Here is a 27,770-nt window from a genome sequence, read left to right as displayed (position 1 = left end):
GGCAAAAGACAGGGGGATTTCCAATTATGTCGTTTGTGGGGTTATTGGGTTTTTTTATATATATCCATGAAATAAATTCTTCAGCTGAATTATCCCACATGTTGTGCTTGGAGGTATTCCCAGTGATTTGCTCAGCAGGAGACAAGTGGGAGACGGGCCCAAGCTCACCCAGATCCAGTTTTGATACCATAGCGATAGTTTATTTTCTAAATAAAACAATGACATCTACTTCTTCCCTTCAAGCTCTGCTTTATGTATAGCTGTTCATATTCTAAATTCTTTCCCTCTGCCTAGCCCTGTAAAGCTATAACTGGGAAGGTGCAGGAGATACCTGGCCACTAACGTTACAATAGTTCTGGCTAGATGATGATGAGTAGACTTCAGCATTGTCAAGGTGAATTGTGTGTCAGTGGCACCAGATGATTAGGGGAACAGTACTATAGAGTTAGTAATGGGATTTGTCAGAGGCACAACAAACGCAGGCAGCCAAATGAGTTATGGCATTGGACTATGGTATTGGAGCCAGTTCCTCGGAAGGGCAGGAGTGCGTCTGGCCGTTTAGTTCAACAGCTATGCTGCACTCTGCACAGTTTTCATTTAACATCTGTGTTTCAGTTTCTCCCATACCTAAAAAGCTCTCTAGCAGAGTTTAGTTTCTGTCCAATTGAAAAAGGCACAAATGCAATATTGCTGGGAAATATAACATTTATTTAGGGCTGCATTCAGGGCAACACTTGGATAGATGTTCAACCAGCTCCTGCCTCCTTTAATTCTAGTCCTTGCCGTGGGATCACATTCATCCAGTGCTTTCCTAACTGCACTGGCTCCCAGTGGAGTACAGGGTCAGGTTTAAGGTGCTGGTTTTGACCTTTAAAGCCCTATATGGCCTAGGATCATAGCTGTCAACTTTTCCCTTTTCTTGTTAGGAATCCTATTTGGAATAAGGGAATCTCCCTTTAAAAGGGGGAGGGGGAGTTGACAGCTGTGCCTAGGACAACACGTACTTACGGGACCGCCTCTCCTGGTATGCCCTGCAGAGGACCTTAAGGTCCACAAATAACAACACTTTGGTGGTCCCGAGCCTCAAGGAGGTTAGATTGGTTTCAACTAGGGCCATGGCCTTTTCAGCACTGGCCCCGACGTGGTGGAACGCTCTTTCACAAGAGACTGGGGCCCTGCGGGACTTGACATCTTTCCACGGGGCCTGCAAGACAGAGCTGTTCTGCTTGGCCTTTGGTTTGGACGCAGTCTGACCCTTATGTTTCCCTCCCCTTATGGTCTTGATTTATCAGCTATTTTAAAATGAGGCTGCATTTTAAATTGCAATTTAACTTGTATTTTAAATTGGGGTTTTTTTCTCTCTCTTTTCCCCCCCTATGCTTTTATTGTGATTTTATTTTATTGGTATTAGCCACATTGAGCCCGGCTCTGGCTGGGGAGGGCGGGGTATAAATAAAAATTTATTATTTATTTTTTTTTTATAGTTACAAAGATGAAAGGCTGCTCCCATCTGCATAGCTCTTTCCTGGATTGTGTTTCTTGGTCACACTAGGGTGGGGTGGGCATCCATTTTGACCCCAAGCAGCATATACAGATGTGCAAGCGGTGACTGTGGGTGTGGTCAGGCCCAGCATTTCCCTGTTACACCCACACATTCTTCACAAACACACTCACAGCCTTCCAACAGTACACACGCAACAGCTGCCGCAGGATGGCTGGGGAGAGCAGGTTTTAACCTACACCCCTGAATAATTCAAATGCAGGTCAGATCACTGTCCCAGCATGGCACAGGAACAGTCATAATTCCCCCTGTCACCCAGTTTATGGTTGATAAACTGGGCAGCAGGGGAAAGTGGGTTGGGTTCCCCAGGCCTTGCCCAGGTCACACTGAATATTGTCTAGACTTTAGGGCAAAGGCTAGGAACTGTTTTGGAGATAAAATATTCTATAGCGAGGCATTTCACAGGCAGAGTTATGACCCTCCCTTTTCATCCAGGTGTTTCCCCCCCCCCCCATGGCCTCCTGGATCACTCTTTCCTCCCCACTCTCCACCTCTGGGTCTACATTCTTCTCCTCGTGTTTCCTCTCTAATTGTCCCTCCCGAAAATGTCTTTGGCTTTCTTTTCTCCATTTCTGACTTGCCCCCTGTTCTCTTGCTCTAAGCCCTGGTTGAACAAGGTCTTTGGTGCCTAACCACACAGCAACAGCTTGTTCCTAATGCTATTGTAGCATCAGTAGCTGCCTGCCCTCATTAGCTGCAGATTCTCCCAACCTTGCAGGCAGGGTCCCCTCCGTAGTTGTCCCTCCCCACACTGCCCAAACAGCCTTTGCCATCTTCATGCACAGAGTGGGGGAGGAAGAGCATTTGAGATTGAGCTGTGTGGCTGGAGCAGATACCACAAAAGCAGCCACTCTAAGCACACCATCTAACCTCCACCACTTTTTACCGCAGTAGAAAAAAGATGCAGCAACTGCAACAACAGCAGGAGGACAACAACAACAACAGTAAAGCACCAGAGAAATGGGAGAAGAAAGGAAGAGGCGGCAGAAATTCTTGAGTGTCAAGAGTAATGGTTAAGTATTATTTTCATCCTCCATGAATTGCTCTAATCATTTTAAGACTGTTGTTTTTTACTTGTTGATCTTCATCTGGAAAATATGTTTAAGAATTCAGAGAGTCTTAATGCTGCACTCCTCTTGGCTTGTATGTAGCACTGGCCTGCCTCCAAAAAGTCAAAGCCTACACATCTAGAAACGCTTACTGCAAATTCTAATGTTCTCCTTCTTTGCAATGTTAATCCCTAAAAGATAAAAGAGCTTTGAATGATAAATTAACACATTCTGATAGCATGCTTTGATCTGTGAACAATGCCAGAGGGTTCTGATATGCCAATTATAAAAAGAAATCTGATGGCAGTGGTGGGAAAGAATAGGGATTTAGAAAGTCTTCTATCTCATTTAGTTGCATGCTATCAACATCTGACAGCAAATAACCACCTTCACAGAGCTTTACGCAGTTACAAGTTAAAAACTAGGCCAGAGTAAGGCCTGTATAAAGCGCAGCTTCCACAAAAGCGGCAGGAAGGGACTGGTATGGAGAACCAGCACATAACAGTTCCAGGAAATCATTTTATTGTTGAAGTTAGCATGCAGGTACAATTCTATGGATGTCCCCCACCTAATAATGTTTTCAGAAACCATAATAAAGCAACATTATATTGGGATGGCCCAAGTCTTTTCAATTGCTTATTTTAACTATGGCATAACAAATAAGAAGCATATGCTCTACAACAGGGGTAAGCAACCTAAGGCCCAGTCGCCTTCTCAATCTGGCCCACGGCCTGTCCAGGAATCAGCGTGTTTTTACATGAGTAGAATGTGTCCTTTTTTAAAAAATGCATCTCTGGGTTATTTGTGAGGCCTGCCTGCTGTTTTTACATGAGTGGAATGTGTGCTTTTATTTAAAATGCAACTCTGGGTTATTTGTGGGGCATAGGGATTCATTCATATTTTTTTTCAAAATATAGTCCAGCCCACCACATGGTCTGAGGGATGGTGGACCAGCCCACAGCTGAAAAAGGATACTGACCCCTGCTCTACAACTAGTAATTTTCAAACTATCTTGATGGTGTAAAGAAGCTTGCATGTTGGGTAGGCAACAGGGTCACCATTGTCACTATGTTCCTGTCCTCATACTTTCCCTAAATCATTTCTATTTCTCCATGTCTTTAGTGAACACCATCTTTCATCTCTTCAGCATCTTCACTTAAATGTCCTCCATATGTTAAAGAAGCGTCTGAGTTATAGAGACATTGTATGAAGTAATGGTTACTGACATCAAGAAATACAGTTAACAGGTCAAGGAGGATTTTAAAAAGCCAACATTACTTTCAGTAAGCTCAAAATAAAAACAGTTCCCCAAATCCATGTAAATATCACATGAATCTGACTTGGGAGGCCATGCTTTATTCATGTATAAAATAATTTTATTTCAGTATTCGACTACTACCCCCAGTGGAATCAAATTGCTGCCCAGTGCTTCCTACATTTCCTGTGCTCTTGCTGGAAGTCATGGGAAAGGCAGATATAGTAGCTTTCTTCCACAGTTAACTTCTGTTGCCGCAAGCATTCACAAAAGAACTGAAGGAACATTTGGTGGAGGTGCTTTTGGGGAGGGTGGCATAAAGGAACACTACATTCACACGGTTGCCATCTGTATCTTGGGAGACAATGGAGCAGTACGCATTTGTGGTCAAACAGTTGACCACAAAGTTACTTGCTGTAACTGTAGAGACTGATATGGGAGAGACATGTTTTGTTGCAGCTGGGGCAGATGAAGGCGCCCAGTTATGCTGCTGCAGCTGCACCATGGTGTTTCTTCTCTCTGCGCACCTCCCAGTGGTGGGGGTTCCCCTGATGGTTCCCCAGGAGGTGCCTCCTACCACTCCTCTGCAGCCAGACAGTCCACGACAGCTGTCAGCCAGTGTCAGTAGTATCAGGCTACTTGGACCAATGATCTCAGTCAGTATAAGGTAACTTCCTACATTCCTATGCAACACATCCACACTGATGTCTGCCAAGGTTGACTCTAGAGTTCAGTGTTGGACCTCAGAATTGCCAAATTAGGTTGTTCTCCTAATTAAGGAATTCCCAATTAGCTTCCGCAGAATCCCTGGTTCCCTATGGATGGTTATATCATATTCCTTGCTTAATACTTTTGAGTTATTAGGTTGTAATGCTTAGCACATTTCAAATATTTGCAAACATTCAGTTCTGCTTGAATGTGAGCCTCTTTGTAAGTCACGTACATGGTTAAACTAAAAGTTTGACAGTGACGTCTTCACATTTCAGCCATGTTAGTTTCCAGTATATAGCATCTTCTTACTAGGAAAGGATATTACCAGTCGAGCTTGTACATCAAATTTCCTTCCACCATCCAAAATCCATCAACTTCATTTAAAATGTATTGTACACTTCCCGTTGTAGACAGCCAACATGTGTTAGCACAAGATGCATCTGGCATTAAAAGGCAGTATTACAAACCTCTGCTTTGGCAGAATTTGTATGACAAAATTCATATTCTGTCTAACTAAATGTGCACTTGACAGCTGATCCATAACCATCCTATATACTAATAGCAAAATAATTCTCCAATAATAAAAATAACAATTTATTATTTATACACTGCCCATCTGGCTGGGTTTCCCCAGTGTGGACTCTTATGCAGTCAGAACTTTACCATCCATGCACAAGGGGCAAATATCAGCAGGCTTGAGGGAAAACAAAAAAACTGAAATAGTACCCAAACAAAAACCTTTTAAAAAAATACATAGGGGAGGAACCTTAAAATGGCCAAATAACTGACCATGCTCTGTTGGAACAGAATACTGTCTGTCAGGGTAGGGTAATGAAAAAACCAAGAGGGGGAGACTGGAGAAACTTGGAAGAAAGCTGGCTGGCTGGCACCTTGAACAGGAGCGCTCCACGCTTCAGCAAGGTCATATTTGTCTCTTCAAATAGCCATAAAGAAATCATAACTAACATAATTCTGATGTAACACAGAGGCATGCATGCAGAAGACAAGTCAGGAATTCAAAGACAGTATCATAAGAACTAATTCACAGTTTAAATTCTTCCAAACTCCGATGACTGGATCTTGGGTCACAATATTGTTGAGGTCAGATTACTGAACAAAGTAGACAAACCTACCACATGCTAGGACTTCACAAAACTATAAATAAAAATTAGTGTTTGTCAAGGGGGTGGTTATTATTTCGTTGTTTCTAACTATTTGTGCTTTTATTGCATGTTTTGATCTTGTGAACCTCCCTGAATTTTTTTTCATGAAGGGTTATATATAAATCTCATAAATAAAATAGACTCAATTATCCTTGTTCTGTGTGCTGCTCAGCGAACCTGAGTTATCATGTCACTTACAGTGTGCCTACTAGCTTGTAAAATATCTTAAAGTTGTGTCCTGTTTGAACTTAGAGCCTGTTGCACTGTGGTCTCCTTCATTTGCCTCACAAATCTTTGTATCCAATCATACGTTCTATTAATTTGACATTGCAAGTCAAGACAAGCAAATATTTATGTCTGTGATGGTCCCACTTATCAAATTCAGGTGTAGTATGAACTGAACATCTTTTCATCTTGTCGTGAAGCTCCTGCTCAGAATGTTAAAGGACTTTCTGCACCTATGTGATCAGCATTCAGCAGACTGTTGTTGTTGTTTAGTCGTTTAGTCGTGTCCGACTCTTCGTGACCCCATGGACCAGAGCACGCCAGGCACTCCTGTCTTCATTCAGCAGACTAGACAACTGCTATGTGGGAACATGCACCTAAGTTCTTTAATTTTAACCCACTACTCTAAATTAAGCTCTCATTGGTTGCTATGCACTATATGATCAGACCATCCTCCATAGCAGCCTTTCATTTTGGGAATATCTTTGTGTCAGTTCTCTCAAAGGCTATTTCAAAAAATGTAATGAGATATGCATATGGGTTAGGGTTATGTAAATGCTCTCAGGTAGGAGTGGTAAAACAAAACAAAAAAGTTCTTGGAGAATATTATAAAATGCATGTATTTAGCACCACCAGCTTGGTTATACTAACATTAGCTGGGAGAAAACAACTTAACTTTTTCTCCAGTCTCTGAGAATAATAATAATAATAATAATAATAATAATAATAATAATAATAATAATAATTTATTATTTATACCCCGCCCATCTGGCTGGGCCTCCCCAGCCACTCTGGGCGGCTTCCATAAAAACCAAAAATACAGTAAAATCACACGTTAAAAACTTCCCTGAACAGGGCTGCCTTAAGATGTCTTCTGAATGTCAGGTAGTTGTTTATTGCTTTGACATCTGCTGGAAGGGCGTTCCACAGGGTGGGCGCCACTACCGAGAAGGCCCTCTGCCTGGTTCCCTGTAGCTTTGCTTCTCGCAATGAGGGAACCGCCAGAAGGCCCTTGGCGCTGGACCTCAGCGTCCGGACAGAATGATGGGGGTGGAGACGCTCCTTCAGGTATACTGGACTGAGGCCGTTTAGGGCTTTAAAGGTCAGCACCAACACTTTGAATTGTGCTCGGAAACATACTGGGAGCCAATGTAGGTCTTTCAAGACCGGTGTTATATGGTCTCGGTGGCCGCTCCCAGTCACCAGTCTAGCTGCCGCATTCTGGATTAGTTGCAGTTTCCGAGTCACCTTCAAAGGTAGCCCCACGTAGAGTGCATTGCAGTAGTCCAAGCGGGAGATAACCAGAGCATGCACCACTCTGGCGAGACAGTCCGCAGGCAGATAGGGTCTCACAGCCTACGTACCAGATGGAGCTGGTAAACAGCTGCCCTGGACACAGATTTGACCTGTGCCTCCATGGACAGCTGTGAGTCCAAAATGACTCCCAGGCTGCGCACCTGGTCCTTCAGGGGCACAGTTACCCCATTCAGGACCAGGGAATCCTCCACATAAAAGCTGAGCCATACTGAGCTGGGGCATATGTGCTGCCCTTAATTTAGGCAGCCAAAATTATCATCCATTTCTGAAAAGCTAACGTCTACCTAAATTTTCTTTTGTCCTTATTTAAAGTGCATTGTGACATTTTAAATAAGAGTTTCAACACACGCAGCTCATTCTCTAGTTAATGGAGGAAAGTTGAAAGTGCATGCAAGGATAAACAAATTTGTCAACTTCTTAAAATGTTTATACTTCTTGGAAATGTAGTGTTTCTAAATTTAAACCCTGTACTGTTAACATTCTGTTCAACGTTCTGAACAGCAAGTTCTACATACAAGTTCTACAACTGTTGCATAGAAGTTAACAGGAACTACAGAGACAGGTTACTTGTGCTCCACAGGCAGAAGCATAGTGGATGAAGCCTCTTGGAAGAAACATGCAATGGCCACCGAAACTGGGTGTATAATGGCCACAAACATTACTGGATACAGCTTCACAGAGACAAGTGGCATGGCATAAGGTCAGCAACCTGTTTCTGACAACCTAAGTTTTGCTAGAATGTTTCGTTCAACCTAGGCTTCTAAGTCATGCTGGGAAGTCAAAAAGCAGCAGCAATCAACAGCCCACGCTGTGCCCAAACAGCAGCAGCCTCTCAACTCTGGAGAACCACCTCCCCCCCCCAAAAAAAATCTCAGAACTAGCATTTTTCTTCTGTTGGCCACCAAATGTAGGGTGTGTGCATTGCTAAACATTCCACTTTCAAACAAACACAACATTTAAATTCAGCTCTAGTTAAAATGTGCAAATTATATGATTGTCTCTAGACTTTCTGTTTTGACTTAATTAACCCTTCTGGCAAGTACCCTGACTAGGGTGTTAAATATTGTAGCTATTGGCCTTAGTCCAAAGAGCTGCATTAGGTATGTTGAGCAGCCTGCATGCATCCACCTGCTTTTGAAAAGAATATTGTTGTTTGAAAAGGAAATGTTTGAAAAGTCTGATTCCCTTGTGTGCACACAGACAAGGAAGTTCTGGACTGTGGTGAATACGTTTTGGGTTTCTAGATATTTTTCACCCCGAACACCAACAGCTGTTACTTTGCGTTGTACATGACAGCATGATCAGCTGGTGTTGAAAGGTTAAAACTTTGTTGGTTTTCATTTCACTGCAGGAGAAGCAAAACCTTGTCCAGGAAGGGCTATTCTTTAGCTACTTTCTTACTATAAGAATTCTGCAAGATAAAACAAACTTCATTAGGAACATTTTAAGAAAATGTTCGAGTTGATCTTTGTTCATGGCTCGTCTCTGTACTGCTGTTCATTTTCCCTGTCAGTGTGTTGAATACTATATAAACAATATATTTTAAACCACAGTATCAGTATAAGAAAACACCTTTCCATGTGGCAATAATCACTCATTTTGACTCTCATGGGCCAAATCTTCATCTTTGGTAACTTACTTAAGCCCATTTTGTCATATATGACCAATCCTATTAAACAAAACTTTGATAAATTATCACAAAATCCAGCCAGACACCATTTCTCTCTCTAATACAAATTCTCCTTCTGCCACCTTCTGCTACAGACTAAACTTTTTGGATAGGACGGTGCTGTTTTTTTGTGTTAAAAGAGATCCAGGCACTTCTCACTTATCCTAGTTTATTTCAGTATGATTTGTGATGCACTTTGTTCAGTTGTTTATTCACAATAATGTATATCCCGCTCCTCCACTGAGATCACAGTGCTTAGGGCAGCCTACAATAATATAAAACTATAAAAGAAAACAAAAAATGAATGATACCATATTGTGAACCTGGATAAAGGCAGTATGTAGTGCAGAGTTTGTTAGCTTTTTTTGGGCTAATGGACACATTCTGAATTTTGAGAGAGCAATGTGGACATCAGTCATAACATGGGTGCCATGAGGAATCATAGAGTTGGAGAGTTGGAAGTCACATCTATTCTAATCCATGCAATGCAAGAATCCTGTCCACAGCAGTCCTTGGGTGGGCTTGAACCACCAGCCTTCTGGTTAACAGTCAGACCCACTGAGCCATTGCACCACTAAATGGCATGACACAAAATTAAACAGACAACCACCCTCAACAACCTTATGTTTACCAAAGAAAATGTCCCGAACGCCTTGCCTACCTGGCAGCAAGTCAGTAGGCCAGGTCCAAAGTTCAAAGCCCAAGGGTCGATCCACACAAGCAAAGAATGCAGCCTAGAGTCAAACCTGAAGCACAGTCCCATGGAGGTCCAGGAGCACCCAAGTCGAGATCCATCAACATGGGCAGTTGAGTAGACACAGCACCTCAGCTCTGCTGCCCATTTAGAATTTACATGCTGATTGCAGCATCTGGGCTTGATGAGGCAAGTGACCGTCACCTGTTCCAAGCCTACTCCAGCTGAGGAATCACACTCTGCCTCCCAGAGCTAATGAGCCCCACATGGACAGCTAGGGAGTTGGGTTGTGGGCCCTTGCTTGTCTCAGCCTCCTGGAGCACCCTGCCTGCTGCTCCCTATGCCTCAGAGCCCACCATGTTCCTAGAGACAGGGGCCTGCTGCTCTGGTTCCAGTGCCCTTACTCCCATTTCCTCATCATCCTCTGTTCCCCCGTGACTACTTCCCACACCAACTTCTCCTTCCCCATCCCTAGCTTGCCCCAGTGTGTCCCAGTCCCGGCTATACCCCTCGCCAGGATCCTCTTCCTCCTTCCCATTGCCCTGCCAGTTCATGACAGAACGTCTGCTATATCATGCTGGTCTTAATTATGGAAAAATCTGTGTGTGTGTGGGTGGGTGTCTGTCTCCCTCTCTCATGTTCACAGAGAGTGCTCCTGTTCCTGTCTAATAACAACAGGGAGCATTTCTCAGCACCCAGGAAAATATACAAGCCATAATATATACAAGGTAGCCATAATATTCCCATTTCACAGAAATCACTTAGAAAGTACCTGCACATTTTGCCCCATACTGCCCTCCTTTCCAGGATGGCTAGAGGGTTAACTTTAAAATTAAAATAAAAAGCTCAGTCTGAGGAACCTGCCCAAGGGCTCCACTGGAAGCCTTCAGGAGCATAATGGTGCCCATGGGTGCTGGGTTGGAGACCCCTGTTGAAGAAGAAATAACTCCACAGAGTTAAACTTGGGCTTACTTCAGCCACTTCTTTACTGGGCAACTACACAAGCTTAGCATCGCATTGGATGAGGACCCAACTTCTGGCTAATATTCTAGTACTGACCCAAGTGCTGGGGTTCAGCTTTAGGGGAGTGAGCATGATTCATGGGTCCATCAATGATGGAACAATTTCTATAGTGCCTTCAGGAAACCTGGGAGTGACCTTGTAGCCAGCTGGGGCTGTGGGCATATAGCAGCACCCAAGATCCCTTATGGGGATCCACCCCCTTGGGAAAGTGATGTGCCCATCCCCTGCTTAACCTGACTATGGATCCTTCCCACCAGAAGGAAGTTGTGACAATAAATGTCAAGCATGTCTACTTCTCCCCTTTTGCTATGAGGAAGAACCCCGCCCCCACTGCAGAGCAAGGCCCATTTGTGCCTGTGGTTAAAATCCCTACGTAGCTCTGTCCATCAGTGGCTGACTGCCATCCATAGCCCTGTACAATAGCAACTCCCAAGTGGTAAAAAAGCAGATCTGATGAACAAAACAAAGGGAGCTAGGTAGGGAAGTTGCCAACAAGACTGCAACCATTTTGCTTTTTAGAATTGTGAACCATTTGAGAAGCCCCGACTAAAAAGCTAATGAGTGGGCTATAATAACAATGCTCCAAGATCTGCATTCGATATTTGAACCTAAGATTTAATATTTAATAAAGTTTGTACACAGAACTGTCTGGTACTATATACATGCTAATAGGAAAGTCGTACAAAACAGCCATTTTCTTTTCCACTGTCATCTTATACAACGTTGCTTTACGGGGTTCAGTTGAGGCTTCAACTGGAAGCAGTACAATGCCACTTAAAAGGCTGTTCCCATTTGGTTTTGACTTGGCCAGAATTGGGAAATGCTGGAATTCTCACATGTCCCATTTTTCTAATAATTTCAAACTGAGTAAGTAGGCAAATGAAGTTCTGGAAGGCTGTCCACATTTTTCTATTGTTCAGACCAAACCTCTGGGCCTAAAATTTGGCTCTGGCTCCTCCAACATAAAAATGCCATTATTTCCATTCATAAAATTCCCAGCTTTTACTGGTAATTGGCAGAGATGGTATCTGAGAAAAAAAAGGGGGGGTTAATATCCTCTCCCCCAATTTTTCTGTTATGGAATGCCACCAAGATGTTTTTGACAAACCACTTTGCAGTTTTTTTATGCTCCAGGAGAGAGTTGGGAAAAACATGAAAGCAATATTGTACTACTTACGTGTAGTTAATCTGATGCACACATGGTACTGTTTCTGAGCCTTAGTTGAAAAAGGATGCAGACATTTTCAGGACAAATATTTATATCATTCAAAGTTGTTTGTACAAACGAAAACTCACTCAAGCCATCAGAAAGTTGCTTTCATTAATCATAGTCAAGCTGTAATCCTCAAGGGTTTATGGAAAACAAACAATTCAAAAACAATTAAATGTATATGTGACAATTGATGCGAGGGACTTGCTTGGCATAAAACTACTTTGGATAGGTACAGGGAAGGAAGGTGTTACAGGGCAAGACTAGATGAGGCTCAATTCAAGCAACAACCAATTGTGTAAACGGCTGCTGAAAAGTAAATCACAGCTATTGGGCTCCAATCTGTAGCAGGGCCTTTGGCAGGGTGTGTGTGTGTGTGTGTGTGTGTGTGTGTGTGTGTGTGTGTATAGAGAGAGAAAGTTAACCCTTTGTCCACTGCAGCCATCTCAGTCTGGCCAAGGGCCCCTATGCCTGCTATTTGCATTGGGGAAGGAAAACTTACATTCACTCCAGTTCTGTTGACTGAGAAGTGGATGCCATTTACTGCCTACTGAAAATTGTACTGTAGCTTAATAAATTTAGGTAGGGATATCTGTAACTTTGCCATAATGTTAGCATCCACAGATGTACAGAGAAACAATGGAAGGGTGTGCCGTCGGTGGGCCACTCCCCACCTTAAAGCCATCTCTGCTTGCTTTCAGGAGGCCTCATTCAAAGTCATCCTCCGCTGGTACTAGATGCCAGTCAAAAATTAATCCCTCCCTTTTCTCTATGTTGGAAGAGTTGTGGAAAGCTTGGTTAATTTAATTATGTTTGGTGGGAATGCCCCCATGTTAAAAATTTTTGAAATAGAGTATTCTCCATTATAGCCACCATCACAAGCCAACCTCTTTCTCCAAATCCTGCCTCTTTGGATAGACTTGGGTTCCACTCTGCACCACATAGAACTACTAGGCTTCTTACTGTTGTCAGCATACTATTTGGGTGAGTGTCTCACCAGACACAGGAGGGCAATTTAAAGCATATCGAAGAGAGACACCTTCCAAGAAACATGAACCCCTTTCTTTAACTATGTTAATGGCCAAAACAAAGACCTTGTTATACCAACCGTTCAGTCTTCTCAACAGAGAGGTTACATTAAGTAATATGCTGGAACATTGAATGTGTAAATTTATGTCTAAAGCCAATGGATAGAACAAACCCTATTTGATGTACTGCTGTACGAGTGTCTAATGGTTCTCTAAAAACCAATAAAATTAAACCACTGCAGTTACAGTGCCAAACTTGACAAGAGCCAGGGCACTCTTCAAGGCATTGCCACTTGTTTTCTCAGCTGCCGTGGGGAGGAGGGAGCCACGTGCTAGAAGTGGTAGGGCATGTGGGGAGCCACCTCTTGCGCTTCTGCAGCCTGAGGCGGGAGTTTCATCCCACCTCATTGGTGGGCCAGCTCTGCTACTTGTTGAAGTGTTTTCATTTATTGTTCTGCTAAAAAAGATTCATTTGCGGTTACTCAGCTCCATCCGTCATAGCACATGGGGCTTCTGGGTCACAGCCAGCAACTTTTATACAGAGACGCCCCACTGAAATTAGTGGACCTAAGTTAATGGATTAATTTCAGTGGAGAGTAAAAGTTAGCTGAGTTCACCCATTGTTTCCATTATGTTACATTAGGGCTAGCCAACATGGCACCCTTCAGATGTTGTCCGACTCCAGCTCCCATCATCCCTGGCCACTGCCCATGCTGGCTGGGGCTGATGGGAGATAGAGTCCAGCAACATTGGGAGAGCACCAAATTGGCTATCCTTGCATTGTTGTTGTTTAGTCGTTTAGTCGTGTCCGACTCTTCGTGACCCCATGGACCAGAGAACGCCAGGCACCTCTGTCCTCCACTGCCTCCCGCAGTTTGGTCAAACTCATGCTGGTAACCTCGAAAACACTATCCAACCATCTCATCCTCTGCCGTCCCCTTCTCCTTGTGCCCTCCATCTTTCCCAACATCAGGGTCTTCTCCAGGGAGTCTTCTCTTCTCATGAGGTGGCCAAAGTACTGGAGCCTCAGCTTCACAATCTGTCCTTTCAGTGAGCACTCAGGGTTGATTTCCTTCAGTATGGAGAGGTTTGATCTTCTTGCAGTCCATGGGACTCTCAAGAGTCTCCTCCAGCACCATAATTCAAAAGCATCAATTCTTCGGCGATCAGCCTTCTTTATGATCCAGCTCTCACTTCCATACATCACTACTGGGAAAACCATAGCTTTAACTATACGAACCTTTGTTGGCAAGGTGATGTCTCTACTTCTCAAGATGCTGTCTAGGCCTGTCATTGCCCTTCTCCCAAGAAGCAGGCGTCTTTTAATTTCGTGGCTGCTGTCACCATCTGCAGTGATCATGGAGCCCAAGAAAGTAAAATCTCTCACTACCTCCATTTCTTCCCCTTCTATTTGCCAGGAGGTGATGGGACCAGTGGCCATGATCTTCGTTTTTTTGATGTTGAGCTTCAGACCATATTTTGCACTCTCCTCTTTCACCCTCATTAAAAGGTTCTTTAATTCCTCCTCACTTTCTGCCATCAAGGTTGTGTCATCTGCATATCTGAGGTTGTTGATATTTCTTCCGGCAATCTTAATTCCGGCTAGGGATTCATCCAGCCCAGCCTTTCGCATGATGAATTCTGCATATAAGTTAAATAAGCAGGGAGACAAAATACAGCCTTGTCGTACTCCTTTCCCAATTTTGAACCAATCAGTTGTTCCATATCCAGTTCTAACTGTAGCTTCTTGTCCCACATAGAGATTTCTCAGGAGACAGATGAGGTGATCTGGCACTCCCATTTCTTTAAGAACTTGCCATAGTTTGCCGTGGTCGACACAGTCAAAGGCTTTTGCATAGTCAATGAAGCAGAAGTAGATGTCTTCTGGAACTCTCTAGCTTTCTCCATAATCCAGCGCATGTTTGCAATTTGGTCTCTGGTTCCTCTGCCTCTTCTAAATCCAGCTTGCACTTCTGGGAGTTCTCGGTCCACATACTGCTTGAGCCTTCCTTGTAGAATTTTAAGCATAACCTTGCTAGCGTGTGAAATGAGTGAAATTGTGCGGTAGTTGGAGCATTCTTTGGCCCTGCCCTTCTTTGGGATTGGGATGTAGACTGATCTTCTCCAATCTTCTGGCCACTGCTGAGTTTTCCAAACTTGCTGGCATATTGAGTGTAGCACCTTAACAGCATCATCTTTTAAAATTTTAAATAGTTCAGCTGGAATACCATCACTTCCACTGGCCTTGTTATTTGCAGTGCTTTCTAAGGCCCATTTGACTTCACTTTCCAGGATGTCTGGCTCAAGGTCAGCAACCACACTACCTGGGGTATACGAGACATCCATTTCTTTCTGGTATAATTCCTCTGTGTATTCTTGCCACCTCTTCTTGATGTCTTCTGCTTCTGTTAGGTCCTTTCCACTTTTGTCCTTTATTATGGAAATCTTTGTACGAAATGTTCCTTTTATATCTCCAATTTTCTTGAACAGATCTCTGGTTCTTCCCATTCTATTGCTTTCCTCTATTTCTTTTTTGTAATCCTTGCATTACAAAATACAAATACAAATACCTTTATTGGCATTACGAGTTAAAACATTTCAAAACACTAGGATAAATTTAAAAGGGACAGGAGTGAGGCTTAAAAATTGTCCAGTAGCACCTTAAAAGGTAAGGGTAAAGGGACCCCTGACCATTAGGTCCAGTCGTGGACTACTCTGGAGTTGCGGTGCTCATCTCGCTTTATTAGCCAAAGGAGCCTTTGGAGCCAAACTAAGTTTATTCTGGATATAAGCTTTTGTGTGCATGCACATTTCTTCAGATACCCTGAAACAGAAGTCACCAGACCTTTATATATAGTGGGATGGTGTTGACTGTCGTCAACAGTCGTCAACAGGTTTACCATACCCACCCATCTATTACCCTTCTGAGGAAAACCCCACCCCACCCTCCCACTATATAGAAGGGTCTGGTGACTTCTGTTTCAGTGTATCTGAAGAAGTGTGCATGCACACAAAAGCTTATACCCAGAACAAACTTAGTTGGCCTCTAAGGTGCTACTGGACAATTTAATTTATTTTGACTGCATCAGACCAACATGGCTACCCACCTGAATCAGGAATGAGACTGTCAAGGATCACAAGGTACTTCCTGCATTCAGTGGCGTAGCGTGGGTTGTCAGCACCCGGGGCAAGGCAAGTAATTTGTGCCCCCTAGCCTGTGGATTTGCGCCCCCTAACCCCCAGATGTTGCACCCCCCACGCTACGCCACTGCCTGCATTATGAGAGACATAGAAGTGGAAAGTACCTTGAAACCCTTGGCAAGTCAAGTATATGAGAAGTGAACAATGCAGACTCCAGTTTGGCACACCAGTTTCTGTTTTCCTAATGCACATTGAGCAGTGTCACACAGAGCCAATATGTGCTTATGCTGGCTACACAGCCATTCTACCACAAGCTCATTTTTTGACCACAAAATAAAAATAAACAGTACTAAGTGGACTTTGCATGAACACAAGTGTGATATGATCTGACCCCGAGTGTGCCTCTAGTGCTACAATGTAGAGAGCCTGCTGCTTTTTTGTTTAAGATGAAGTCAGGAGGTCTGTGTTTCAGTCCCTCTGTATGTCAGCCAAGTGCGCAGCTGCCATACACATTCTTACTCAAATTAGCTTGCATGGTTGGCCTTTAACATTACCTCTCAATTCCGCAAAGCTCTATTCTGAAAGTTTGCTCTATTCTGAAAGTGTTATCCTAAAGGCTCAAAGAAAAGCTTTGAGCAGCAGCTGAGACAAAATTGTGTCATAATTTCTTAACACTACAGAGTGTGACACCTGCTGCTTATGACGAACCGCGAAAAGAGAGATGTGCCAGTAATTTAAACTGTTTACCAACATATGGATATTGCACTGCTTGTTTCTAGGACTCCAACTCGCTTTCAGAAGAGTGTGCCAACAGAATAGTTTACAAAGACATGCAAGACAGACGCTAACCAGATCCACTATGGATTGATGTTAAGGATAAATGAGTTACACTCTCCTCTTTAGAATCATATCCAACAAGGTATCCATTTATAACTTGCCTGAGAAGTTATTATATTAACAGTGAAAATGAAGAGGCAAGCCAGCTTGGAAACACATTCACCTTACTAGCAGTTTAAAAAGCCCAACAGTAATACAAGGCCTTGCCCAATCTGGACATCAATGGATTTCCATTTTTATCTATCTATTGATGGATCTATCTCCAAAGTCACTGAAGGGACATGGGACATATTTTGTAGGAAAAATAAGAGCAAAAGAAATCATGTATATAGCAATGGATATACAATTCAAGCTCATTCGCACACTCAAAGAGCAGGCGAGGCTACTATACTAAAAGATGAAGCATCTAATGTCTCTTTCTACACAACAGGAAAATGATGTCACCACAATTCTGGAACTAGCTTGTGCCACGACAATTACAGCTATTAAACAGAATTAAATCATGCCTTTCAGATTTTCTACTTTTCCAACTAAGAACTCTGAAATCTTCCTGGCACACAGTGAAACAAACACTGTGCTCACATAGCATGGTTTTCCTGGAACATTCCTTGCTTGTTTTGAAAAACTCTTTTAAGCTCACATGTTAAATGCTTCTTAATGGGAGTATTTGCCATACCAACATACGTATTCAGACCAAAACACCTCCACCCACGATTTATGATGAACAATTCCCACTTCATTCTCACCTAAAAAGGCCTTGTGAGAGCTACAGTTAAAGAAATACTATGTTGCACTTCTAAGGTAGGGTTACCAGACATCCCCATTTCCCAGGATCAGTCCCCGGATTTGTGAATAAGTCCCCGGACAAATTCCATTTCTAGAATGTCCCCGGATTTCATCTAATGTCCTTGGGAAATGCAGCAGTGGCAGCCTCAGTAGCCCGGAGCAGTTGGCTCTGGTTGGCTTTAGGAGCTGCTAGGAGGCTCCCCATATGATGGTGGTGCAGGGGCTCTAAGATGCAGCTTCCAGGCTGCCTCCACCTTCCCTGACCCCAGCAACTAAGCTGTGAAGGGAGGCTTCATGCTGCCTATCGAAGGGGGCAGGGATCTCTCAGGCAACGGGAAGCCTCCCTTCCCAGCTGTGGGATCCCCACTGCCTCCTGCTTGCACGCAAGTAGGAATGGGATTGGGGTTGCTCCGATGGTAAGAGGCATCGCGCTGCCCAACCCTTGCCATCGCCGCTCTCGGCCCTCCTTCTCTGCCTTCCATGCCTGACCCACCGCACACCGCTTCCCCACCACCACCACCAAAGAACCAACAACTCAGGGGCTGCCCAGGCTCATGGAGAAAGGAGATAGAAGCTTTGAATGAAGGGGAAACGTGGCAGTTGAGGTCAAGGCAGCGGCTGCCCCTCTGCCATCGCTATCGCTGCAGCATCAACGTCCCAAACTTGTAATATTTATGTATTTGTTTATTTGAAGTGTCCCCGGATTCATTGGGGGGAAAAATCTGGTAGAAAGCACAACACTTCCCCCATACCAAAGCCATGTCCGCACTAGGACATTAATGCATATTTGAGTCAATGTTTCTGCGTATGCATTTGTACACCTACTGTCATGGTCCGGTCCACAGGTGATCGAAGTCCTGGCTGAGGATGTCGGGACCGGGGGCAAGATGGCGGAGTGGGAGCAGAAACAAGAGTCCAGAAGCCAGGGGTCTGAGGGTCAGGAAGCAGGGAGTCACAAAGTCGAGGGTCGAGAAACAAGGAGCCGAGAAGCCGAGGATCAGGAAGCAAGAAACAAAACACAGCAAGGCAGGAAACATATTGCTGTGGCAAAGAGCCGAAGGGAAATGCTGACCTTATATCCCTTCCCGGCTCTAGCCACCAGGTGCAGTGAGTTACCAAGTGGCCTCACCTGTGCGGCCGCGCCTTCCCTCTCCAGAACAAACTTAGGAAGGCCCCAGTCCTGCAAAACCCTTCTGGTCACAGGGCCCAGCTCCTGCACACACTCCTGACAGGAAGAGGATGTGATGTGAAGACTGCAAGAGAGAGAGAGGCTGGATCTAGACACATCAAAAAAGTAATTCAGTTAAACATGTTGTAAGCTTCTTAAAGGGAAATTCTGTTGGTGAAAGATGGGACTCCCCAGCGCCATCTGCTGTCATAGCGTTATTATGCATATAAAGTGCTTTTTTGTTTACTAATTGTAATGGTTATAAGGGGTTGCTCATGCGTAAATTGCCGCCACTCCTGGCTAGGTAGCCTAGTTAAACCTTTTCTGGCTGGACAGCCCTTCACTTCGTGGCTGTTCAGTCGCTAGCAGAATCCGTCAGTGGGCATTTCTTGAACTTCTTCCAGCAAAGAAGTTCTTTGACGCCAAGTCTACGCCTACTTTCCCTGCGCGGAAGTCTTCTGCGCAGGGTGGGTGTGGGTAGCAGAGGACCTGTGCTCTCCCCACTGGTCTCCAGTGAAGAGTCCTGGAGCCCTCTCTCCGATTCTCCCATCCGCCCCCCTTTATCCCTGGTGTTACGCTGAATTCCTTCCCCAGCTGCTGAGTCCCCTCTCTCCGTGCTTGGCCCTTCTCCGGCATCGCTTGGGGGCCCTGCCTCCACTGCTGTCTCCGATGTCAGTTCCCTGACACTAATGTAGCTGAGTCTGGACACACACACAAGCAGCTTCAAATCCACAATAAACTCTGGTGTGAACAAGCCCCAAGAAATATCACTTCATAGTGGCCATAATTTCATTTAAAATATCGGAGCTATTTACAACAAAATACATAAAATCATAGAATAAAAACCATTAAAATGTTAAAAACAGACAGCAATTACCCATTGAGGAATGATGTGTTATTAACAGCTTGTGTAGGCCTAGCAGAATAAAAAAAGGTTTCAGCAGGCATATAAAAGGTGAAACAGAAAGTGCTTGATTAATCTCTATTGGTAGAGTATATTATTGATTGACTATTTGAAAAATATGGTACTGTGGGTAGATTGTGGAAGTTGTGTTAGATTTACTATCTGTGCCATATATGTATATTGCTAAAGTCCAGAAGAAAAAGTATTGCTCCCTTAATTTCAGAATGGTTTGAGAAAATTTGGGCTATAGTAATTACAACAAAGCTGACACATTATAGAAGACAAGCAATGTGCAAGCTAACAGATTTTTAAGAAAACTGGTCTTAGTTTGTTATATTTTGGAATGATAAATTTCAGAATATCCATCTACAGGTATGTCATACAGTGATTTTCATCTGTTGTAAAAATGGAACATTTGTGTGTGTGTGTCATTTTTATCAGAGCAGCTAAAAGTGGAAGCTGAAATGTTTTGCCACATAAATTAAAAATTCTGTTTTGTTACTGGCTAACACACATATTGCAAAGGTAAAGGGACCTCTGACCATTAGGTCAAGTCGCGGACGACTCTGGGGTTGAGGCGCTCATCTCGCTTTACTGGCTGAGGGAGCCGGCGTACAGCTTCCAGGTCATGTGGCCAGCATGACTAAGCCGCCTCTGGTGAACCAGAGCAGTGCATGGAAACGCCGTTTACCTTCCCGCCGGAGTGGTACCTATTTATCTACTTGCACTTTGACGTGCTTTCAAACTGCTAGGTTGGCAGGAGCAGGGACTGAGCAACGGGAGCTCACCCCGTTGCAGGGATTCGAACCGCCGACCTTCTGATCGGCAAGTCCTAGGCTCTGTGGTTTAACCCACAGCTAAAACAACAACAATAATAAAAAAGGAAGAAAGAAAATAAGATCAAGCAGATGATCGTTTCATAAGTGATCTGCAATATATGTTTCCTTTGAAGAAATTCCCAATCAATTCAGTCAAATTTTAGCCTTTGTGCATAATTTTAGCCTTAAAGTCTAGAAACAAATTAAAGTCTAGTGCATAATTTTAGCCTTAAAGTCTAGAAACAAAGTTGCTGATAAGAGGTCTAAATAATTCAGTCTCTAGAATTGATCAAATATTAGGCTGAAAGATATCCTGGTATGTTATGCATAGCTCTTAACATAGAATAGTCATCTGACAGGAACAGCTCCTTCCAAGCAAAATGGAATTCAGCAACTGGAAGTTAATCTGAGACCAATTCAGCCTCAAAATAAAACATTGTGTAGCAGTAATGGTAATTAAAGACTAGTATTTGTCTCAGGAGACCTGGTAGACCCATCTTAGGTTAAATATTTCAAGTCACACTTCTGATCTTAAGGCACCGCCCATCAGATGCTGAAGGAGGCTGCTGTGAATCTCCACCTATTGCAGAGGGGGAAACAGGAGTCTCTGGAACTGATGCGATTAAATATTGCCACTTATCTGGAAAACTGGGGCAATGGATATGGGGCAGGAACCATTGTATCTAACCCTCAATGTAGTCAGGGTGAGGCAAATGGTTGCACCCCTGCCCCAGAGCTGTGCTTTACCACCAGCCATGTTTTTTTTTTTAAAAAAACCCATGTGTTTTTCATTTGTGATATGTCATTCAATGGGAGCCTCCATTTAAAGAATGACAGCTTGTTTTAAGAACAGAAGCAATTTAGGAATCAAACCCTCTGAAAAATTCAGTGACTAAGGCAGGGAGAGCGCACAACGAAAGCCACACCTGGAAGAGTCTCCAGAAGTCTGCTCAGTCTGATTTGAGAGTGGAATTTTCATTATCACAATCATGGGATAATTGACATGACCCTTGAAGAGTAAAATATTAGTACTTTGTAGTATGTGCTAGAGTTAGACTCCACCCCTTGGACTTTCCATTGCTCTGATTTTCAGTTTCAGCTGTGTTCTCCACCCAGCCAGTAATAAAGAAGCATACTTGTTTTTCCTGCAATAAGAAGCAAAAGTTTGCTTATTCTGCAGTTATTGTGATGAGCACAGCAGGCTTTGATGCTTATTAAAATAAAGAGTTCCCAAAAAGTGATCTGAAAAAATATCTACCTCGTTACGCTTTCCTCTTCTAAAGCACTCCCTATACCATACCCTCCAACATTTCTCTGCTGAAAATAGGGACGTCCCATTCTATAATGATAACTTTGCTATTTATACCCCACACATCTTACTGGGTTGCCCCAGCCATTCTGGGCAGCTTCCAACATAAATAAAAACATAATAAATCATTAATTATTATTTTTTTTAAAAAACCTTCCCTATACAGGATTGCCTTCTCACAGCTCCGGGGTCAGATAATTCCATACCCTCCAACATTTCTCTGATGAAAATAGGGACATCCTAAGGAAAAGTAGGACATTCTGGAATCAAATCAGAAACCGGAATGCCTTCTCTAAATCAGGGGTGTTATGTACTGAAGTTCTCACCCTGGGCCAGCAGGGGGATACTGTAGATAGTTTTTGCTCAGGTCCACATATGCAAATAAGGAATTGAAAGTGACGTTCAGTGATTGGATAGCTACAGAAAGTTGTTACTGTTGCATTGTAGTTGAGCTCTATATAAGCAGGTTGGCTGAACCCTATAGTTCTGTTCTGTTCTGGCCTGTGAATAAACAAGAGCTGTCTGAAGAATCGTCTGAGATGTTCACCCACAACTTAACAAGGGGTGTCCCTGGAAAACAGGGACACTTGAAGGGTCTGCTATAGACACAAACATAATGGTTATTTTTTCTTCTTTTTCTTTAGTACATGATGGCATATAATAACAGTCCTAGAGGAACAGAAACATTGTGGTGCACAGTACAGTTAGCTTGGCTGCCCACCTAGGCTATAACTTAGAATTTGGGGAAATCAGAAATTAGGCCTAAGTTCCATGGGCAATTGTCTATATGCAGCCTACAATATACAGCCAGCCCTACGTTAATTCTCTCACTGGGTCTGGAAACTGTAAGTTGCTGGGCAACAGAAAAACCTCTGGATCTATTTTGAAGTTAGCAGAAAAGTCCTAGCACATGGTCAAGACATGGAATGTGACTGAATACAAAATGCTGGGGCCACAAACACACATCAGACTACTCACACAAGACTGCAGGTGTGGGAATGTACGTTTGACTGCCTCTGTACGTAATCCCTGATCACGCAAAATTAGTATTTCAGAGAGAGGGATTCTAGCTCTGCTTCATTATATTTCTCAGCACATTGGCTATACCAGAGTAGAGATTAACATGTCAGATATGTATGTTATCTTTCTGACACAGTTATAAAAGATAAAGGGACCCCTGACCATTAGGTCCAGTCATGACTGACTCTGGGGTTGCGGCGCTCATCTCGCTTTATTAGCCGAGGGAGCCGGCGTACAGCTTCCGGGTCATGTGGCCAGCATGACTAAGCCGCTTCTGGCGAACCAGAGCAGCGCACGGAAATGCCGTTTACCTTCCCGCTGGAGTGATACCTATTTATCTACTTGCACTTTGACTTGCTTTTGAACTGCTAGGTTGGCAGGAGCAAGGACCAAGCAACGGGAGCTCACCCCGTCGTGGGATTCAAACCGGCAACTTTCTGATCGGCAAGTCCTAGGCTCTGTGGTTTAATCCACAGCACCACCCACTTCCCAACACACAGTTTTATTTAAATACAAAAAAGAAAAATGAAAATTATTCCTTCAACACTTGATGGATGTGGTGCATCAGTCATGAATGCTAAAATAAAAACTAAGTCTATGGTCCTTTTTATTAGCTTCATTGTTTTCGATCCTTGGTTTAAATTTTATTGGCCCCCACGGTGTCTATGAACTTACTGTAACGTCATCCATAAAGAAAGTTGTGTATCAAGAGGGGTGGGATAAAAGTTGTGACACAGGTGGGAGCTAGTTCTGGTTAAACTGGCAAAGTTTGAGAAGGAAGGAGGGGAGAGTTTTTTTTTAGGACTTTATAAACTATGGCATATTTTTAAAACAAATGTGCATTGCAATTCTTGGGAGCCTAACAAATCACACTCTGAAGAACCTTCCAAGCTGCACATGGTCTTTATGTCTCCCTTGTAAGTCCCACTAATGCCACAGTTGGCCCAAAGGATGTTAACAGGCCCCTTGCCTACTAATAATAGGCCTAACTTACAAACAGAACAAAATAATTGGCCCCGCTCCTGAACAAATTTAACTCATACGACTTAAAAATAGAATTTAGGAGAATGATAAAACGTGGAAAGAGAATGAAAGAAGCCGAAAGACAGCAACACACTGCCCTGCCCTGCCTGAGGTGTGAAGCACTTGTAAACTACCAAAAGCGACATTTCAGATGTTTTCCATAACAAGGCAGAGGCAACTGTTGGCTGCTTCGCAGTGCTATATATCCATGTACCCAAGAGAGCTCTGCACAGTAGGGGTGCCAGGTTATAAAATGGCACAATTCCACTGAGAGGCAAAGCAGAACGACACTCTCTTAGCACAGGAGCAGCTGCTCGAGGAAAACCATGTCAAACCAAGCAGCTGCTTCGTGTCTGTCATTTAAAATCAGCCTGGAGAACGGTGTACAAATTCTCTCATAGCTGCTAAATCAAGATAGCTTGGAGTTGTTTTGTAATGGGTTAATTTGAGCCAGGGCTCCTCAGGCCGAGCTCTGTTACCTGTTTTCATTGCTTTGTAAAAAAATGTATTAATAATTTTTTTTAATATGCAGAGTGCTTTTCCCTCACAATCCATACATCTTGGATTATGGATAATCTGTGATAATGGCTCCCAGTTGGTTGTTGTTGTTGTTTTTAATAGGCAGGAAGGAATTTCTACATCTTGTTTTAGAAACTATACCCTGCATTTTTAGTATACAAGATTTGATATGGAGTGAAATCCAGGCTGGAAGTCTGCCTTCCAGGTGGAACTGAAGTATTTCCAGAGTGGCATTAAAGACCTGCTTCTTTGGGTGCTGTTGTCAAACTGTATAGTCCAGGGACAGGAAACTGACTGTTTCTGGCAGGCCAGATTTTTACCTCACCCGCCTACCATGCAGGCCAAGTTTCACAGGTGGGGTCACAATGACATCATGTATGTATGCTGTTTTCGCCCACACAGGTTGAAAGCAAACCACACAGGCGAAGGCACTGAAAATCAGCTGATTGTTGGGGTTTGCCAAGTCCAGTGTCCAATGCTTTGTGGGCACCACTGATTCAATTCCCTTCTGACTCAGTTGCATCTTTACCTGCCCCACACTGGACATAACATATGACATCAGGTCTAGTACAGGAGTCTTGGCTTGGCCAAATGGCCTTGATGGCCAAATTAGGAGCTGTGGCATAGCCTTCTCTTCTTTCCAGGTCATAGACACAGCAAGAGCTGTTGGGAAATATAGTTCTGGGGCTCCACAGTCTCCATGCAATACTAATCATGTTCTGGAAGCTCATTAACAGAGCTTTATAAAGCTCTGTTAAGGAAGTATGGATAGCCCCTATCAATGGCAGACTTTGGGCTCTCATATTTCAGGGGTGCCTTATGAAACGCTAAAATATTGTGCCCACTGAAACTTGCACTCTATTTTACAGCATTGCTGTGGTCACGGCACCCTGAAACTGCCTCTGCCCACATCACATTCTCTGTATGGTCAGATTAACAAAAAGAATGTACATGGTAGCTGTTTGTGTTAGCAAATGTATTTCTCTTTTCCTGGAATTAGCGATTAGCATCTTTGTCAATAGCAAACATATCATATTCTGCAAAGGCAGATAAATAGAGAGATTAACAAAAAAAGAACATGCATATATTAGCCAAAGGTATTTCTCTTTCCTGGAATAAACTTTCAGATCTTTGTCATCAATTAATATTTTCCCTTTTAGACAAAGCAATCACCTTTCAGACTAAACAGTTCTCATCCAGCCTGTTACAGGAAGTATTCACAATTAACAAAACAAAAGGGTTTGCTATCTCCATACTTTATTCAAAGCCATTATCTCAGCTTGGAGTGCATGCTGTGGTGACAGGAGTGCTTTAAAGCATCCCAGTGTTCTTTTTCGCTGGTCTCAAACACAAGTCAGAGTTCTTTCGCTTGGACGGTACTTTTCCATTAGTCAATATTTAGCCAATTTGTTAATATATTTATTTATATTGCATAAAATATATGCTTGATTAAAAAGCCCGCAGACTGTCTCGCCAGAGTGGTGCATGCTCTAGTTATCTCTCACTTGGACTACTGCAATGCGCTCTATGTGGGGCTACCTTTGAAGGTGACCTGGAAACTACAACTAATCCAGAATGCGGCAGCTAGACTGGTAACTGAGAGCGGCCTCCGAGACCATATAACAGCGGTCTTGAAATACCTACACTGGCTCCCAGTACGTTTCTGAGCACAATTCAAAGTGTTGGTGCTGACCTTTAAAGCCCTAAACGGCCTCAGCCCAGTATACCTGAAGGAGTGTCTCTACCTCCATTGTTCTCCCCGGACACTGAGGTCCAGCGCCAAGGGCCTTCTGGCGGTTCCCTCATTGCGAGAAGCCAAGTTACAGGGAACCAGGCAGAGGGCCTTCTCGGTAGTGGCACCCACCCTGTGGAACACCCTCCCACCAGATGTCAAAGAGAAAAATAACTACCAAACTTTTAGAAGACATCTGAAGGAAGCCCTGTTTAGGGAAGCTTTTAATGTTTAATAGGTTATTGTATTTTAGTGTTTTGTTGGAAGCTGCCCAGAGTGGCTGGGGAAACCCAGCCAGAAGGGCAGGGAATAAATACATTATTATTATTATTATTATTATTATTATTAGAAACAACCCTCAAAGCAGTTCACAAAGAGAATGTTCCCTACCGCCTAACAAATCCAAACCCCTCCTTCCAACACCATCATCACATCAACACATTGAGACCACAAAGCTGCTCCTGTCTCACTGGCCCTGTACATAGAAGAGATAGCATTTCAGAAAAAGCTACCTTGGAGTTCCTGGCTTTCAACATCCTACCTAGCAACCTACATTTGGCTTCCAGGACCTCATAGCTACATTATCTCATATCACTGATGCCAACACATACCATGACTACTGACTCCTCGCCAGCATTAACTCTCAAGCTATCTAGGCAACTGGCAACATCCACAGTCTTCATTCCAAGTAGGCAATTCACCCTGTTGTCTGTATGCCCATTGCACACCCAACCTTCTATGTACCTAATGATCAAATCACCCAGTACTCTGATCCTGCCACCCACTGGAGAAATGTCCTTGGTATGAGAGAATAAATGTTCGTCCCCCCAGAATTGGTATCTTCTGAGGAAGGTCGAGGTTTTACATGGCTTACTGAACACAAACCTTTGCATCACTTTCAAAGGAACAGCTTTAATGTTTCAGGGGACAGCAGACCAAGGAATGGGTAAGATCTCTATTGCCTGGTTGCCTATTAATGAAGATACAGTGAGCTTAACTCCTCTTGCATGGAATTCTCAATCTTAACCATGGCTCCTGATCTCCTTCCTTTATCCAAATGCAGGCTTGCTCTAACGAGAAGCTGAGGAAAGTACAGCTTTGCTCCTCTTCCTATTAAGTTACAGAATCATAGAATTGTAGAGTTGGAAGGTATCCCAAAGATCATCGTGCAGCCCCCTGTAATGCAAGAATATCATCTGAAGCATCCGTGAAAGATGGTTATCTAACCTCTGCTTGAAAGCCTCTAAGGAAGGAGAGTCCACCACGTTCTGAGGGAGTCAGTTCCATGGTCAAACATCTCTTACCACCAGAAAGTTCTTCCTGAAGTTTAGTTGGAATCTCCTTTCTTGTAACTTGATTCCATTGGTTCGAGTCCTACCCCTCTTTGTATATTATAGTAAATGGATGCTTCTTGTGTCTAAAGAAGCCTTCGGTGTGGTATGAATAAACGGTTGGAACACATTTTATAAACAAGTGTCAGGTCTGATTCCTGCAATAGTTCCCACCTCTCATAAGTATGGGTTAGGGTCACATGTGGGATGCATGTGTAATAAAAGAGGCTGGATCTGGACATATCAAAGAAGCATTTCAGTTAAACGCATTGTAAAT

General features: G+C 43.4%; 1 long non-coding RNA gene across 1 annotated transcript; it reads left to right on the top strand.

Annotated features, from left to right (window-relative positions):
* The first annotated feature begins 207 nt into the window (after positions 1 to 207).
* LOC310844056 lies at positions 208 to 4,589 on the top strand. The gene is made up of 3 exons (XR_014563916.1): positions 208 to 394; positions 2,453 to 2,573; positions 3,528 to 4,589. It is a non-coding gene; the product is annotated as an uncharacterized lncRNA (long non-coding RNA).
* The last annotated feature ends 23,181 nt before the right edge of the window (positions 4,590 to 27,770 follow it).

This window comes from Podarcis gaigeae (assembly GCF_964106915.1).
Source record: "Podarcis gaigeae genome assembly, chromosome: 4".
Lineage (NCBI taxonomy): Eukaryota > Metazoa > Chordata > Lepidosauria > Squamata > Lacertidae > Podarcis > Podarcis gaigeae.
Note: the sequence above shows the minus strand (reverse complement) of the source record. Positions and strands in the feature narration are given on the sequence as shown.